The sequence below is a fragment of the Magnolia sinica genome, chromosome 18 (genome assembly GCF_029962835.1).
Source record: "Magnolia sinica isolate HGM2019 chromosome 18, MsV1, whole genome shotgun sequence".
NCBI classification, from domain to species: domain Eukaryota; kingdom Viridiplantae; phylum Streptophyta; class Magnoliopsida; order Magnoliales; family Magnoliaceae; genus Magnolia; species Magnolia sinica.
The window spans coordinates 53,492,408-53,508,844 of record NC_080590.1 but is presented as its reverse complement, the minus strand read 5'-3'; the positions used below and the strand labels follow the sequence as shown (position 1 = coordinate 53,508,844).

The window sequence follows — 16,437 nt, the reverse complement described above, 5'->3', positions numbered from 1 at the left end:
ATCATGTTAAGTCATGAACTCCAAAATGAGGCGGTTTCAAAACTCTTTTAAGTGAGCCGTATGACAGGAAACAGTGAGGATTGAATGTTCACCTCTAAAACATCTGGTTGTTGATGAGGTGAATTTCTCACAAACATCATCTAGCTTTTCAACTCTCTCTCTCTCTCTCTCTCTCTCGCTCTCTGTTGTTTTGTTTATAACGAGGGTTGTATATTCAACATGATGGTTGGGTTTCGAGAGGGTACGGTGCATTTCCAACCACGCAAGGACCATTTGTGGAATGGATAGCTTGTGTACAAAGATTATTACTTAATGGTCCATATTCAAATCAACGATTCAAAGGTCAGGGTTATCAATGAAACATGATTGATAGTAATGAGAACATGAATGGTTCAGATCAATTAATCCAGGTGGGAACAGGCCACCATAAGGTATTGCTGTACGTATCTGATTGTCTTTTGCCCAGTTTGTCACCGAAGTAGGGTTGTTGATAAAAGAAACTGTTCCTCCGCATCCGTCTGCTCTAAGATTTCGTTCCCACAAATGGTGTTATAAGGATTTTAGAATACAAATGCATATTCGCTGGTTATTGACTGTGTGCGCGCCTTTCATGTGAGGGCATACTCTCAAAAGCCACTTGAGGCATGGGAACAGGTGCTTATGGCATACTCTCAGTGGGCCTACAACTGCCGTTTGTTGGATGCAAACATCAAGTTTCTTGTTATGCGAGGGGGGAGCAGATTAAGTGTGGCCTTGACCATGGGCCCCACCTTGATGTGTAGTATATCCGTTTTTCCATATCATTTTTTGGGGGGCATGAGACCAAAATTGAAGCAGATTCAAATCTCAGGAAGACCACGCTATTGGAAATAGTGTTGATTGACCCTTAAAAATTTATTGTGGGACACAAGTTTTTGATCAAGCTGTTATTTTGTTTTTATATATCAACAGGTTGGATGGCAAACAAACATTACAGTGGGTCTTAGGAAGTGGTCCACCTGAGATTTGGATCTGTTTCATTTTTGGTCTCATGCCCTAAAATGTTATTGGAAAACGGACGAATGGTGTGGATGTTTTATACCATCAAGGTGGGAGTATCTTAGTTGATCGCTACCAGGCACACCACATGTCAGTTTGAAGCTTTTGGCTGTTCTCTATATCGTGGGACGTGATGATTTGATTGGTCTGGTGTTTGGTCAATTGTCACATGGTGATTGGATCTTCCTCTGGGATGTGTTGGATTGCATAGGCATCATGGTGGGCCCTACTTAGATTTTTGTCGAGACATTCAGGTGTATGCTATCCAAACCGTACATCAGATGCACCAAATGTATGCTTTCCAAACTGCTGATCAGCTGCTACCGTGAACATGTGACGCCGCAAATTTCAGGTGCACCATACCATAGGAAACAACAATGACAAAAATAAATAAATAAATAAATAAAAATCAAGTGATATGACTCAAGTGATGATTGTATTGGATTATATGGGGAGTCCCATTTTTATGCTGGGTTTGCATTTGGACAAATTGTATCCCATATAAAAATTTAAAATTTAAAATTTTAAAAAATAAAAATAAAATCAGTTGGCCCCCACAGTTTGGAACTTTTGGGTAGCTGTAAATTATTTTCTCTGTGGTGTGGCCCATGTTATAATTAGAATAATCCTGATTTTTGAGAATCCAGACTGATAATTGGATCCTCCTATTGGATGGGTTGGACGGAGCCCATAATGGCAGCGCCCCCATAAACACCTCTCTTTAAACTTCGGCGTACCCGTTGTAAACTTTTTAAACTCTGTCATCAGCCAATAAGATACCATGCATACCAGTTTTGACGCCAACCAATATAATAAATCAAAACTGATTCTTAAACCTCAGATGCCAAGACAGACCATCAATTAACAAATGATAGATGGTGTGATTTTTATTTTAAGACAAAAGAAATGAATGGTCAAGTGAAATTGACGACTAATGTTCATTTTACATGCATGCATTCCTGACGTGCTGACCAGAACATCCTTGGGCATCTAAAAAGCAGGGAATTGGTAGGGAACATGTACATCTCATGCAAGTGCTCTTGACACTCCCAGGACGTGTTTAGTGGTCCTCAATGTCCATATAGCTTGGACAAATGGGGCCTGTGATTTTTGTTAAATTAGGGATCCACTGTTCTTCATATATCTGAAAATTGAACTTTAATCTTTCTTTGTCAACTGAAACTTGACAATATTTTGAGTTGAATGTCATTGAAGGGACATTCCCAAGAGGTCCATGGCCCACCAATTTTCGCTCCTCATGGACGAAGAGGCTTGTAAATAATTTAAACAGAGACTCCTCATACTTCTAGAGAATAGTATAAGCATATGTATAATGGTATGGAGATCTTTGGAAGTTTAGTTTTAGAAAATGGAAATGGAACGCTGACTCCCGTGGTTGGAGATTATTGTGGCAGATGAGGAAGGCAGATTGAGTGAATTGGCAACAACATAGACACATTTTAGAAAATGGTACAAGCATAGCATATGTATTGTGGTGTAGAGATCTTTGATGGTTTCTAGATTTTTTTTATTTTTTTTATTTTAAAATTATTTAGAATAATCTAAACAAGTTGTAGAATATTCATGGTTGCTGGGCTATCCCACATAGCTTCATCTCAGGCTTCCTTATACAGCAGCTGGAAGGTTCTTGTGCCTATATGAGATGGGAGATCTCATTTGGGAAGCATTTCATAAACCTGTACGCCGAGACTATAAAAGCATTTCGTTCAACTTGTTTCTTTGCATCCTAGCATGTTTTGGTGCATAATACTTCGTGTTTGCATTTGGGAGTAGGTTGTCTCATCCAAAATGGGAGTGTGGGTAAGATTGCCACATCATATATGCTTGAGGAAGCATTCAATCTATGATAAGTACCAGAGTGATGTTACGAAGGGATTCGTGATGCTTGTGGAACACGAGAAATGCAACATCGCCGAAAATGGCCAAGTCTATGAAAGAGAAATCCAAGGATCCAGTGATGGTAATGGAGCTATGACTCCCATTTCAAGGATTCAGCCGATGGTAATGGAGTTGTGACTCCCAGAGTTGGAGATTATTGTAGCTGATGAGGAAAGCTCAGATTGAGTCGATTGGCAACAACATAGCAAGAGAGCGATGTGAGGTTCCTTGATACGTTGGTTGACACTTCATATCAGGTGGGGAAAGCGATCAAGGCAAAGGTGTTAGGCACTCACCATACTGAAATTTGTGGAATGAAGTCAATAACCAATGATTTTGCATATTTTGCATGCTCAATCATAGATTTTGATATCCATTTTTAAATTTGGAAAAAAAATGAAAAACTTAGAAAAAAAAATTCAAAATGTTCCAATTTAACCCATTTAACTTGCAATTAGAGTGTAGCAAAATCATGTGAGTGCTTGGAAGCTAATCTACAAATTGATGGAATTTTTTAAAACATTTGAATTTTTTAATTGAAATAATCAAAAAATAAATAACTAAAAAATATATTTTTTAAATTACATTAACCAGATGTTATTTGTCTTATATTTTTGTATTTATGAGTGTATGTTGATCTTAAAACCAGACAAACTCATTTATTTTCAAAACTAAATTTAACTTTTAAAAATATATTTTTTAAAATAAATTCATTGTATATTGTAGTATATATTTGGCTTTTGAAAGTATTTATTGTATTTTCAGACACGTTTTTTCATAATTTAAATTATATGAATTGATTTTGAATATAGTTGCATCACTTTTATCAGACAATGTGACTTTGCACAAATCAAACTTATTATATGTGTTATGGGGAAATATGAACAAGGATAATCGGGGTCAACTTAAGCTACCCGAATCAGATAACGAGGCCTCGGAAGGAGGATAGAACGTTAAGTATGGGCTGACCCCTAAGTCACGACCGTAGGTTAGCTGAGACAAGCTCTCCACTAATGAGTCATGACTCGGAACTACAGTCTTAACTGGTTAATCCGAACCCTCGTCCTCATCCGAAGAATGATGGCTGAGCCGAGCTCTGATCTTTATCCTCAGCTTCATTCAGCGAACTCTGACTTCGGTGATCTACTAACAAATTCTGACTACTAGTGCTCGGTCTCGAGATTATACAGACTGAGGCCGAGCCCGGGCGCAGATACTCCGTATGCCGAAGCTGAGGCCGAGCCCGGGTAAGGATACTTTGTATGTCAAGGCTGAGGCCGAGCCCGGGTAAGGATACTCCGTGTGTCGAGCTTGGAGACTAACCTAAATACGGACGTGACTGAAGTTCTCGCCCAAGGATCTACACCCTTAAGACACGATACGTCGCACGACCCAAAGATTATGGATAATATCTCTACGATCGCAATGTCTTTCTGATTGAGCAAATCATGCCGAGATTAATGGACGCGGATCGTTCAACCCTTAGGTATAAATACTAGGGGACCCCATTACTACAGGTACGTAAGATCTCACACCCTCTCTCTACATTCAACTTAGACCCAGATTCCCTAGCCTGACTTAGGCATCAGAGGGTCCCTCGGCTGAGCCAGGGTCTCCTTTGCTCATCCTTTTGTACAGGACTAGGGTTCATCAAAGGTTCGCTACATTGGGTGGAGGGTAGCCTAGATTTTGACCTCAACAACATGTACTTTTTTGTGCTCTTTTGAGTCCTACATATATATACTAATGTCGTTTTTAACATATACCGAAGTTTCATTGAAAAATTCAACCAATTTTCTAAATATTTTTAAAAAACAACGATACATTGCGTGATACATGTGTTATTTTCCATGTGATACCCAACATGTTGTATCACAATAGGCTCTCAAATGGAAACATGTTGTACCAACATCATTTGAATAGTTAACTAAGCTAATCGCCTTCAGTGATGCAGATAAGAGTACCATCTCAAGATTTGTGCATAGCTTGCATGCCTTTTAAGGCAAACATCTGTAGGATGTATTGTCACATCAAATCATCACGTCTTCAATTTTTTAAACACCCAAAACTCAAAAGAACCAAATCGGCCAAAAATCTGGAAGCACTAAACCTACCAAGGGAAGAGTCGTTTAATATGGTTTGGGATTTAAGATTACATCATTCTATTTCTACCACAGCTGGGAAGAAACTTGTCCTCGCGTTTCCATCAGGAGCTATACCTCAAATTCAAGCCGTCTCTTTAATCTTCTCCTCTTTCCAACCCTTCTTTAGAAAACACTGCCTCATTTACCTCTTTCATAAAGATGTTCTTTTTGTTGAAAACTACTTTCAAAGTGAGAAAACATCATGCTATTCCCCATTGTCCCCATCATAAACATTATAAAGTGGCTTCTCTTGTACTGCACACGCTCAGCTGCATCTTCTCCTCACACATCGATGTATGCGGCCCAACTTTTTCTAATCTCTACTTCCCTTAATGCATTTTTCTATGTGGCCCATTGATCTATTTTTTTACACTTTGATTCGATCAACACAAATGACAAACATGCTCTGAAACAAAACTGATCTAGCAAAAGATCTGCATCTACCAAATTCATCTATAAAAGAGAATGAACAATGTACCAAACAAACAATTGAGAAAGGACAGACAAGCATTTGAAAAAAAAAATGCAAGGTTTCCAATTTGGGGTTGAAGTAATTCAAAAGTCTATTATTTAAGGGAAACTAAGCAACATACAAGCGTGAATAGTCTAGGTCATCCACCCAATCTAATCGCTAGAGTACCTCTAATTTCTCTACACAAATAAATGTTAATAGACTGCCATCACATAAAAGGAAAAAGTAAAACTTGGATTCCGAACATGGTGCCCCTACTCATATTTTGGTCATATCTTCCTCCACTGATCTTGGATTCACATTGCAATGCACTCGATGGATATGCCACCGAATAGTCATTCAAACGGGAAGGATTTCATGTTATTGTAACGTTATTTGGACCTTGAACCAAGGTGATTTGACAAATTGGGTGCAAGAACTGTATGGTAGCACTCCTGAACTGCATGTCTATATGGACCAGACACCCATTCCAAATTGCCACATCTACAATGTTGTATACACCCAGAAGTCAAAGAACGATTCAATCATGAATATCAAATCAGCATGTAAAGAGTTGTTCATTGTGGTTTTGGAATCTGAATTCCATTGGTTTCTCATTCATTTTTCCAAACCTTCAGATTTCATTTGTTCCTTTCATTCCATTGCCTGTTATGTTAACTATGATTGTAATACTCCAGTTGAGGGCATAGAACTTCTGCATGTACCAAATGATTCCTCCATTCTTTATCACTTTGATCCATAGGTCATGAATCAACTGCTACCTTTGGCACGCCATTTTCACCCGCGATCAAAATGGTTCTTTGGTAGAACCGTAGAAGAAAGTCCCATTCAGTCTTTGTTTGGCCATGTTGTCCATGATGGTGACCTCAAAAATGTTTCCTCTTAATTACACACATTACTGCATTACCTAATTATGTCTTAATGAGATCCTCTAGGATGATTGGCTAAGAAGATCACCTCATCTCCATTTCCTACTTTCCTCCGTTGGGTGCCTCTAGTTTTGTGACGAGGGTAATTGAGTAATTGTTCCTCATGCTTGATGCTTGGGAGTTGAAGTGGTAGTTCCACTTTCCATTGAGAATATCAAATGCATTATTCCCCACCTCCACCACCACCACCATCATCTAAGCCTTATCCCAACTAATTGGGATTGGCTATATGAATCCTTTTCCACCAATCCAATCTATCAAGAGCCACAACTTTAATTAAACCAAAGGCCATCAAGTCTTTTCTTACTACCTCAACCAACATCATTTTAGGCCTTCCCCTTGCCTTTTTAAGGCCTTTGTATCAACTCACTCCTAACCAGAGCAGTTCTTGGTCTCCATTGAACATGAACAAACCATCCAAGTCTTTTCCTCATCTAATTACCTTTAGTGATACTCCTGAATTCCCTCAAATGCATTATTTTCTAATCTTGTCCTTGTCTTGCCACTCATCCATCTCAACATCCTCATTTCAGCTACACATCCTATGAACATTTCCTTAACTATGCAACATTCTGTCCCATAAAGCATAACTGGTTTTATAGCCATCCTATAAAATTTCCCTCTTAGTTTGAGTCGTACATGATGATCACATAAAACTCCATAGGCACATCTCCATTTCTTCCACCTCGCTTGAATTCTATGGGCAACATCCTTCTCAATCTCTCCACTCTCACAAACTATTAACCCAAGATATCAAAAGTGGTCATTTTGGGAAACTTCTTGGTTAGAAATCTTAACTAATTCCTCATTCCAACTCCTATTGTTACTACAATTACAGTCCATGTACGCTGTTTTAGTCTGACTAATTTTAAATCCTTTAGATACTAAAGCACCCCTCCATAAATCTAGCTTTGTGTTTGTGCCCTCCCTCACCTTGTCAATCAAAACTATGTCATCTGCAAGCAGCATACACCATGGGGTCTCGAAAGGAGCCAACCTAGGACGAGCCTTGCTTACTAGACTTGTACAAGTGAGACAAAGAAGGGCCCTTGGATGTAAAGATTGGAACCATTCATCATGGAACCATTTTGTACGTGTCCTAGACCAAAAATCAGGTTGGCCCATACATTAGATGGGCCAACAATATTCACTTTAAGTGGACCGGCAATCTTTATTTCAAACCATCAATTTTCTTTATACAAGTTTTTACTATTATAAGTTATAACAATAGATATTTTATTCAAAAATCCATCAAGATAATGGATAGGAATCATTAATAAAAAGAGATTTTCTTAAGATCCCTTGGCAAAAGTATCAGAAATGGAATTGGCTTCCTAGGAGATGAACAAATCGTTGGCTAACAACCAGAAGTCAATCTCCAAGAAGTGGAACTCATTAATAATTAAAGATTTCCTAAGGTCAAACAAAGAACAAATCTGGTATCATCCCTTGTCAAACCATCAACCACAGAGGCTCTGACCAAGGGATCTCCATTAAACATTTAACTTCCACCATCTAGTATGGGGGCTAGTGCAAGAATCTCAATTTTTTTGGGTGACTTGCACAAACATTAATAACCTCACATCAATCACATGAACAATAAGAAAGTAAACCCCCTAATAAGTCTCTGAAATGGGGATAAGAAGAAGCTTGATTTTTCACTTTCATGTAGAATGAATGCAAAGGATGATTACCGACATGCTTTTGTTCCCTTCCTTCAAAATGCCCCACATGATTGCATACAGTAATATGCTCTGAAGGATTTTACTTCTTCGCTAGAGGAACCCATAGATCATCCTTCCACCAGATCTAAGTCGACTTTGCAAGGACCCAATTGATGCAGAATCAACAAAAGATTGGATCTCCACACCAATAAAAATATGACCTAACCAACTCATCTCCACACCAATAAAAATATGACCTAACCAACTTTGAACCATTCCAACATATGAAACAAATGTTCAGGAGCATCATTTTTTATTTTTATTTTGGAGAATATCCATATAAGAATCTTATTTGATATCATTGTACAACAAAATGCGTTCAAAATAAGGCAGAGCAAGAGATTCCCACACCTTAGAGCATGAAGGCTTAGAAGGGCACGCTGTAGAAAGTACCTTTGGGAAACTTTGAGGAGAGACATCTGAAGGGAAGGAGCCCAAATGAGATAATTGACCCATTAAGAGGAGAAAACCTCATTTAGGATGTCGAGAAGATCAACCACCATTTCCACCTTATAATCCCAAAGGATCCTTCTAAAATCCAAACACTATACCGCCTCTCCTTGATTTCACAATAAGCCTGGACAAGAGTATTCCCTGAATAAATGGAGTACAATCTCGAAAATTTACGGGCAAGAGTGACATCTCCAACTTTTGAAAATCTATTCGTTTTGTTTTTATGCATTTTTTTAATGATAAAATCTACGACATGTATAATATTCTTCAAATACATTATCCACCAATTGACTTGATTGGCCTACCCTTTAGGCCAAGGCATGTTCATGGTTGCCCACGTCAGGGAATTGGCCTGGTGTTGCTCACATGTGCCACATTGGCAAATATGGGAAAGACCCTTATCCATCTCCTTTATGTGAGTTGGATTTGCAAAGTTCACAATGAATGATAATAATAATACCCTATTAAGCAACTCCTGGAAAGATTCAAGAAAGAATTCCTCCCAATATCGAGCTTTGATCATTGATCCAAGTATATTTCCTCCTTAGAGAGATCATCATAAAAACTCCAGTTACAACTTACAAGATGGATTCAACGAATCCTATCTTGAAACGATACTATCTTATAACTTCTGTCCTCCAGACACCTATCCCTATTGAAGTCACCAACTATGCATGAGCTACCGCTAAAATTTTCATTGTCTTATTGCAATTCTTCCCAAAAGGCAAATCACATCTTCCATGCAGAACATAAATTGCTGGCATTAACCAGTAACCACTAAGATGAGGCAATCAAGGAGACGACGAAAACCAAGTGATTTTTCACATGAGCTGACAGTGTGATTAAAACATAAATCTTTATCGCAAAAGCACCTAATAGAAATATGATAGAAAGTCACAACTAGAATTTAATACTTAGTTCTGTAAAACATATCACAATGTTATTTAATTAATCCTTGTAACTATAGCTAGTGAAAAAAATGCAATTAAAATTAATAAAAAAGTATACATAGACATAACTACATCTAGTTTTCATTCTTTCTCTCTCTCTCTCTCTCTCTCTCTCGTTCTTTTTCTCTCATTTTTTTTTGGTATATTTTTAGGCTTGGCCTTCTTTTAATAAAATTATTGTTATTCAAAAAAAAAAGACATAACAAATGGAGATAGCCAAAAATAGCAAAATCCTCGCGCACCAAATTTCCCCATATCATGTTGTTTCGAATTGCTTTGACATCAATTATCAAAAAAGAAAAAGAAAGTCAACCCTTGATGTCCAAATTTGAAAATCGTTGAAAATGAAAGGGGGAGGTAAGACTTGAACCATTTTAGAGTAGAAACAAACAACCAAGGATATAAGTGGGGAAAGCTAGGCTTCTGGATATCGAAATACCTAATATTGTTTTTCCTAACATGAAACGCCTCTAATAGAACTTTGAGACTCTTTGGAGGCATTAAATGTTGGAACCAAGCACCTAGAATGAAACCTCTAAGCACAAATCACTGGAATACTGATTGATAGTTTATGTATGCAAAATAGTCTGTTGCATGTCATATGCACCATGTGAAACAGCTCCAGACCCATATTGAGAACCACCATCAGCAACAGCCTGAACCTGAAATGCAAACCATGTAACATTATGTAGTGTAACACACACATCCAATTGTTTAGAAATTAAAGTCTGAGGCACGCATGCCTAGCACTCTTCAACACATCTATAGGGATAAACCTTAGCTTTATTTTATTTCTTTGTTTTATAAAATTATTAACATGTTTTCTTATAGAACAGAATCTTCATTTTTCTTCTTTTTTATATAGGTGTAGCTGTGTAGGTAGGGAGTTCTATCACTGCCAGCAGGAGTTCTACACTCTCATTGCTAGCCCCAAGTTTAGATAAAGGAGGGACGTGTCGAGTAGGCAACTGGTGTGCAAACTTTTGCCACAACTTTTTTCTTAGGAATCCTGACAGTTTAAATTTCAAGCTCATACAAGGGAGTTGCTTGTAAGTGTTGTGCTATACAAGCACCTGAGAGTAGCAAGAAATCAACAGGGGTTAGCTAGGTTGTCCCTGGAAACAACATGCCACTATGGCACCCGATTGTGATGAGATATAGGCAAGTCCCACGCCATTTTGGATGAGTGTGGGTAAGGCTAGTCCCGGGGAATATGATTATTCTTGCCATGTGGAATTAAGAGATGGTGACATGTGAGAGTATAGAGTTAGTGGGCACGATGAAATGAAGGAGAGTTAGCATGGCTTGCCTATATGAGACCAAGTGAAGAAGCTAAGCATATTCATGGGTATAAACTTTGGTATATAGGAAAGAGTGAGAGTGACATTGATAGAAATGGGGTAGGGATAGTGCTAGACACATATTTAAAGGATAAAGTTGATGGAAATGAACTTTGGTATATAGGAAAGGACATCGATAGAAATATTGGTAGGGATAGTGCCAGACAAAGACTTGAAGGATGAAGTTGTAGATGTTAAGAGAGTAAGTGATAAGCTTGTATTAATAAACCTTGTGTTGAGAGGAGAGATAATTAATATCTACATGTGTCATAGCTAGGGTTTAAGGATAGAATCAAGGAAAATTATGGGAGGACATGAACAAACTAATGTAAGGAATTCCAAATGGAGAGAGGATATTGCTCATATACTTAAATGGTCACATCGGAAAAGATAGTAGAGGATATGAAAGGGTACATGGCGGAAATGGTTCGGGAGGAGAAATGAGATAAGTAGATTCCATCCTTGATTTTTTCTATGGCATACAATCTAGCTTTAACAAATACATATGTTAAAAAGAGAGACAAACATCCAATAACTTTCAAAAATCGATCATAAATAAGCTACATGAACTTCTTTCTAATTAAGAAAATGATCAATATATAAAGACTGCAAAGTTATACCAGGAGGGAGTTTGACAACACAATATAAGTTAACGATTATGGATGTTTATACAAAAAGATAGAAGACAAGAAGTGAAACTAATAGGTTCCAAAAACAAGATAGTGGAATTTAAAAGGAGAAAACAATGTTATTTAATAATAAATTGATGGAATAAGGATAGTAGAATGTTGAGGAAGAAGTTAATGTTAAGTGGAACGCAATTGTTGACTGCATTAGGAAAGTGATGAAAGAAGTTTTAGGAGTATCTAAAGGGAAAAGCCAGCCATATAAGGAAACTTCATAATGGAATGAAGAGACCCAAAAGGCTCTTAGCTAGAAACAATCATGTTTCTAGGCCTAGCAAGGGACTAGAAACGTAGGTCTAGGAACAAGGAAATTTGGAAGAATATAGAAATGCCAAAAAGAAGGCTCCAAAAGTAGTATGATACCCCTAAGACCAGACATGTTTTATGGGAAAGAATGTTGGCAGTCAAGGAACAACATGTTCATAAGATGAGTGTAACTGAAATGAGGATACAAGGATTGATAAGTGGCAAGACAAGGAAGGATACAATGAGAGATAAATGCATTTGAGGGAACTTGGGAGTAACACTAATAGGTAATAAGATGAGGATAGGTAGACTAAAGATGGTTTGGCCATGTGCAATGGGGACGAAGAACTGCATTGGTTATAAGTGACTTGGTTCAAGTTGCTTTAAAAGGGCAAGGGGAGGGCTTGAAAAACTATGGGTGGAGGCAGTAAGAAAATATTAATGACCTATGGTGTGACTAAGGATATGGTCCTTGATATATTAGAATGACATATTCATATACCTGACAACAATTAGCTGGAATAAGGCTTAGATGATGATGATGATGAGGTAAGGAGTTATATTAAAGAGAAGGAAAACATTATATATATATATATATATATATATATATATATATATATATATATATATATATATTAATTATATATATGCATAAATTTTACTTAAGCAATAAAGCATCCTCATATAATAATGCCCTAACAAGCCCTCCCTCTGACAATGAGTCTACAACTTTATTACCTCATTCAATGTATGACAAATATATACCATCCAAATACTCCACCAAATTGAACACCTTGTCATGATGGAGAATTAACTTCCAATTAAGGTACTTCATATCGGTAACGGTGGCTGTAATAGTCACCACCATTATTGATATGGGACCGCCATTACCAATACGGGTATCAGTAGTAGCAGCTGAAACGGGGGTGTAACGACCGTTACGACCCCCATAACGGTTGTAATTTTTTTCTACCCGAAAATTTAGGAAAAAAATCTAGAAAATCTAAAATAATGTAAATATTCCAGATGTATTCATTTTTTTATTTTGAACATGTTTTTGGTAAGCATAACAGTCCACTCTTTGGTGAGAGTGTTATATCAAGCTATATGGTGAATTTATGAACATGGTTATATGCCTCTAATGTTTATACATCACAACCAAGCATTAGAATTAGAAATCAGAAAAAAGACATAAATACCACTTTTTTCGATTTTAAAAAAAAGGAACTATCAGAGCATCTATTTGCACAAATCGCTTCAATCTACATTTTTAATTCTAAAAACTATAGTAAGAGTAGCCGAAATTTGCTATAGAATGATCTATATGAGTTTTTATAATGAGAAAAGTGAAAATGATAAGAAAAATGGATTTGTTATTTTTATTTTTATTTAATTTTAAGACCATTTTTTGATCATTATGGGAGTAACAGTCGTTATGCCCATGTAACGATCTATACAACTCCAAAAAACCAACTGCCCCGTTTAACCCCTGTATCGCATAACGATCATGGTCGTTACTCATACATATCGACATTTACGGCCTTCTCATAATGGATGCAGAACACCTTGCTTCCAACGACTCATCTTGGCTCACCTAATCATGTTATGGGAATCACTATTTGTAAAAAGGATTTAGAGAAAGAGGAGAAAAACCTTAATCCTCCTATCAATGCCCTTGCTTCCACTTCACGTGTCCCAAATCTAAGTGGACCTAAAATGTTAGTTTGGTTCTCCCTACCATACCATCTCTTTGCAAATGTCCATTACTTGTTGGACCCAAATGACCACTCTAGCTGGCCATCAAATTTGAGGTCTAAGGCACCTTCCAAATGCTTCCACTAAGTCACCAATGGCTTTTGATTTCATTCCTTGCTATTGATCCTCACTTTCCAATGATTTCATGCTCCACCAACAACTAAATAATGAGAAAAAAGAACACAAATGGTCAAATGTTCCTTCATCATCATGCACATGAAACACATTATAGGAAGTGCCAACACAATGTTGGAAAGTTGTTGTGGGCAGTGTTCCAAATATCGCCAACATTATCGGGGTATTGTCAGGTCAACAATACTAAAGCTACTAGAAGTTTAAAAATTTCCAAATATTACTAATATTTTCAATAATATTAACGATATTTTGAGAAAAATATTTATGAATGTTCTTTAGTATAGGCAATACCATCGATAATATCCCTGATACCAGAAAAAACATCTATAAATGGGAGAAAATTGACAAAAAAATTTTTGGAAAAATATTCAAAAATCTAAAAAAATTCCATTTGTTTTTTTTTTTTTTTCTGAATTTTGTTCCTTAGGTGATTTTAATCACTCTTGGTTTTTATTGAATTAAAGTTTGGATATGGGAAGAAATATTGACTACAAACGACAATGTGTTGGAACTCAAAGGTGACAAAAAATCCATAGAAACTTCATTTTTTTTTTTTTTTCAAATGTTAGCATGGATTGTAATGAAAATCCATGTCTATGCATGATTCTCATGCATTGACATGGATTTATGGAGAAAAATTGATATTTAAGTGAAAATGGTGTAAATTGGTGACATTTATATATATATATATATATATATATATATATATATATATATATATATATATATATATATATATATATATATATATATATATATATATATATATATATTTTTCATTTTTAATATGAAAGTGTACATTTCAAAAAATATTGAAAAATATGTGCTTTTCATTTGTTATTAATGTGGAAATTTCATACATTAATATATATACTATATATATATATATATATATATATATATATATATATATATATATATATATATATATATATATATATATATTATTTATTTTATTCTAACTTTTTTTTTACAACATATGGAGAGGCCCCTATAAAATAGAAACTTATTACGCATAGTTGTTGTTGGCAATATTTTGATTCCTACATGTGCCTTTTAACATCACCTGAGGTTTCACTTGAAAATTCCACCTTTTTTTTCCCAATGTTTCCCTCATAAGTGATATTTTTCCAAGTATCGATGATACCAATTTATATTTCTATATCCCTGGTCATCAATACATGTAATGATATCAATACTCTAAACACTGGTTGTAGGTGAAAAAGCCTCTACTTCCACTTCATTGGCATTCCAAAATCTAAGTGGACCCCATAATGTTAGTTACATCTCTTACCACGGTGTTGAACTTAGATTCTCACTCAACCTGCGATCAAAATTGAGCTTAAAGCACCTTCAAAATGCTTTTTTCAAGTTCCACTAACTTCTGTTATCAAGTGTTGCTATTAATCCCAAAATTCCAATTATTTTATGCTAACTAACCATCAAACACTGAGCAATAGAATGCCAATGGTCAAACAACCATTCATCGTTGTGCACATAATACACATGATATCGAGTCCCACCCCATGATGTTGGAATGTGGATGTGGTTGTAGACGAAGATCTTTTCCCCCATCATTGTCTAGCATAGGGTTATAATGTCCTTGTTTCTACGTCATTGGCATCCCAAAATCCAAGTGAACCCGGAACATTAGTTCAATTCTCCCTAACATCTCTTGCCAACATCCGTTAGTTGTTGGACTTAGATTAACACTCAAGTTGGAATCAAAATTGAGCTTTAAAAAAACTTCCAAATGCTCCTTCTAAGTCATTGGTAGTTTCTTATTTCACTCCTTGCTATTAATCCCCAAATTTCAAGGATTGCATGCTCCACCAACCATTTAAAAAAAAAAAAGCAAACAGATCGCAAATGGCCAAACAATGCCTCATCACCATGCACATAAATCCAACACAGGAAGTCTCACCCCATGATTTTCTAAGTGGTTATAGGTGAGGATCATTTCCACTGTCATCATCTAACATAGGTGAGATGCTCGACCCAACCCCAAAACAACCCACCCACACACTCCTTTTTTATGATGAGTGTCCTTGCCCCTTCAAGGTAAGACTATTATAGAAAGATTATGTTATGTATGTAGGTTAAGGTAGTGTTAGTGTTTGTGAGTACATGTCTTTTGTGCTCCTCGGGAGTATGTTTTGTCCCCTCTTCTAAATATAATAAAAGTGAGTGCTAGGGTGTGTGTGCTCTAGGCATGTTTTACCCCCTTTCTCTCAAACTCTCGCTTCTCTCCATCTTCTCTCCTCTTCTTTCCTTTCCTTCAAACCTCTCAAATCTACTTGGTATTAGAGCCCGGTACTTCACATTGATAAGAGCTATAAGTGATTACTGATGTCAGCAATTGTACTGATCGTACAACCCCATTTTGATCAAGAAGGGCATGCATTAATAGATCTCAATTTTAGAAGAATTATTGTGATTTTTACGGGATTTTTAGGAACCATCTGAGGTATGTCACACTCATTTTTCACTTTTAGTGGAAAACTCCCAAATCTGAATTTTTCTTCAATTTCTACCAAATCGTGGTTGTTTCTCTAGATTCTCATTACATGGTGGGTCGATTTGGATGTGTTTGACTCTCCATTGAGTTGTTTTTGGAAAGAAATAGGGATTTGAAGGTGTTGTGGAGACAAAATTAGGGTCGGTTG

At 36.5% G+C, this 16,437-nt stretch overlaps 1 long non-coding RNA gene across 1 annotated transcript; it reads right to left on the bottom strand.

Annotated features, from left to right (window-relative positions):
• LOC131233891 (uncharacterized) lies at window positions 1-263 on the bottom strand. Its single transcript, XR_009165401.1, has 2 exons — window positions 136-263; window positions 1-103 (listed from the first exon to the last, which is right to left on the bottom strand). It is a non-coding gene; the product is annotated as an uncharacterized LOC131233891 (long non-coding RNA).
• Between the last annotated feature and the right edge of the window lie 16,174 nt (window positions 264-16,437).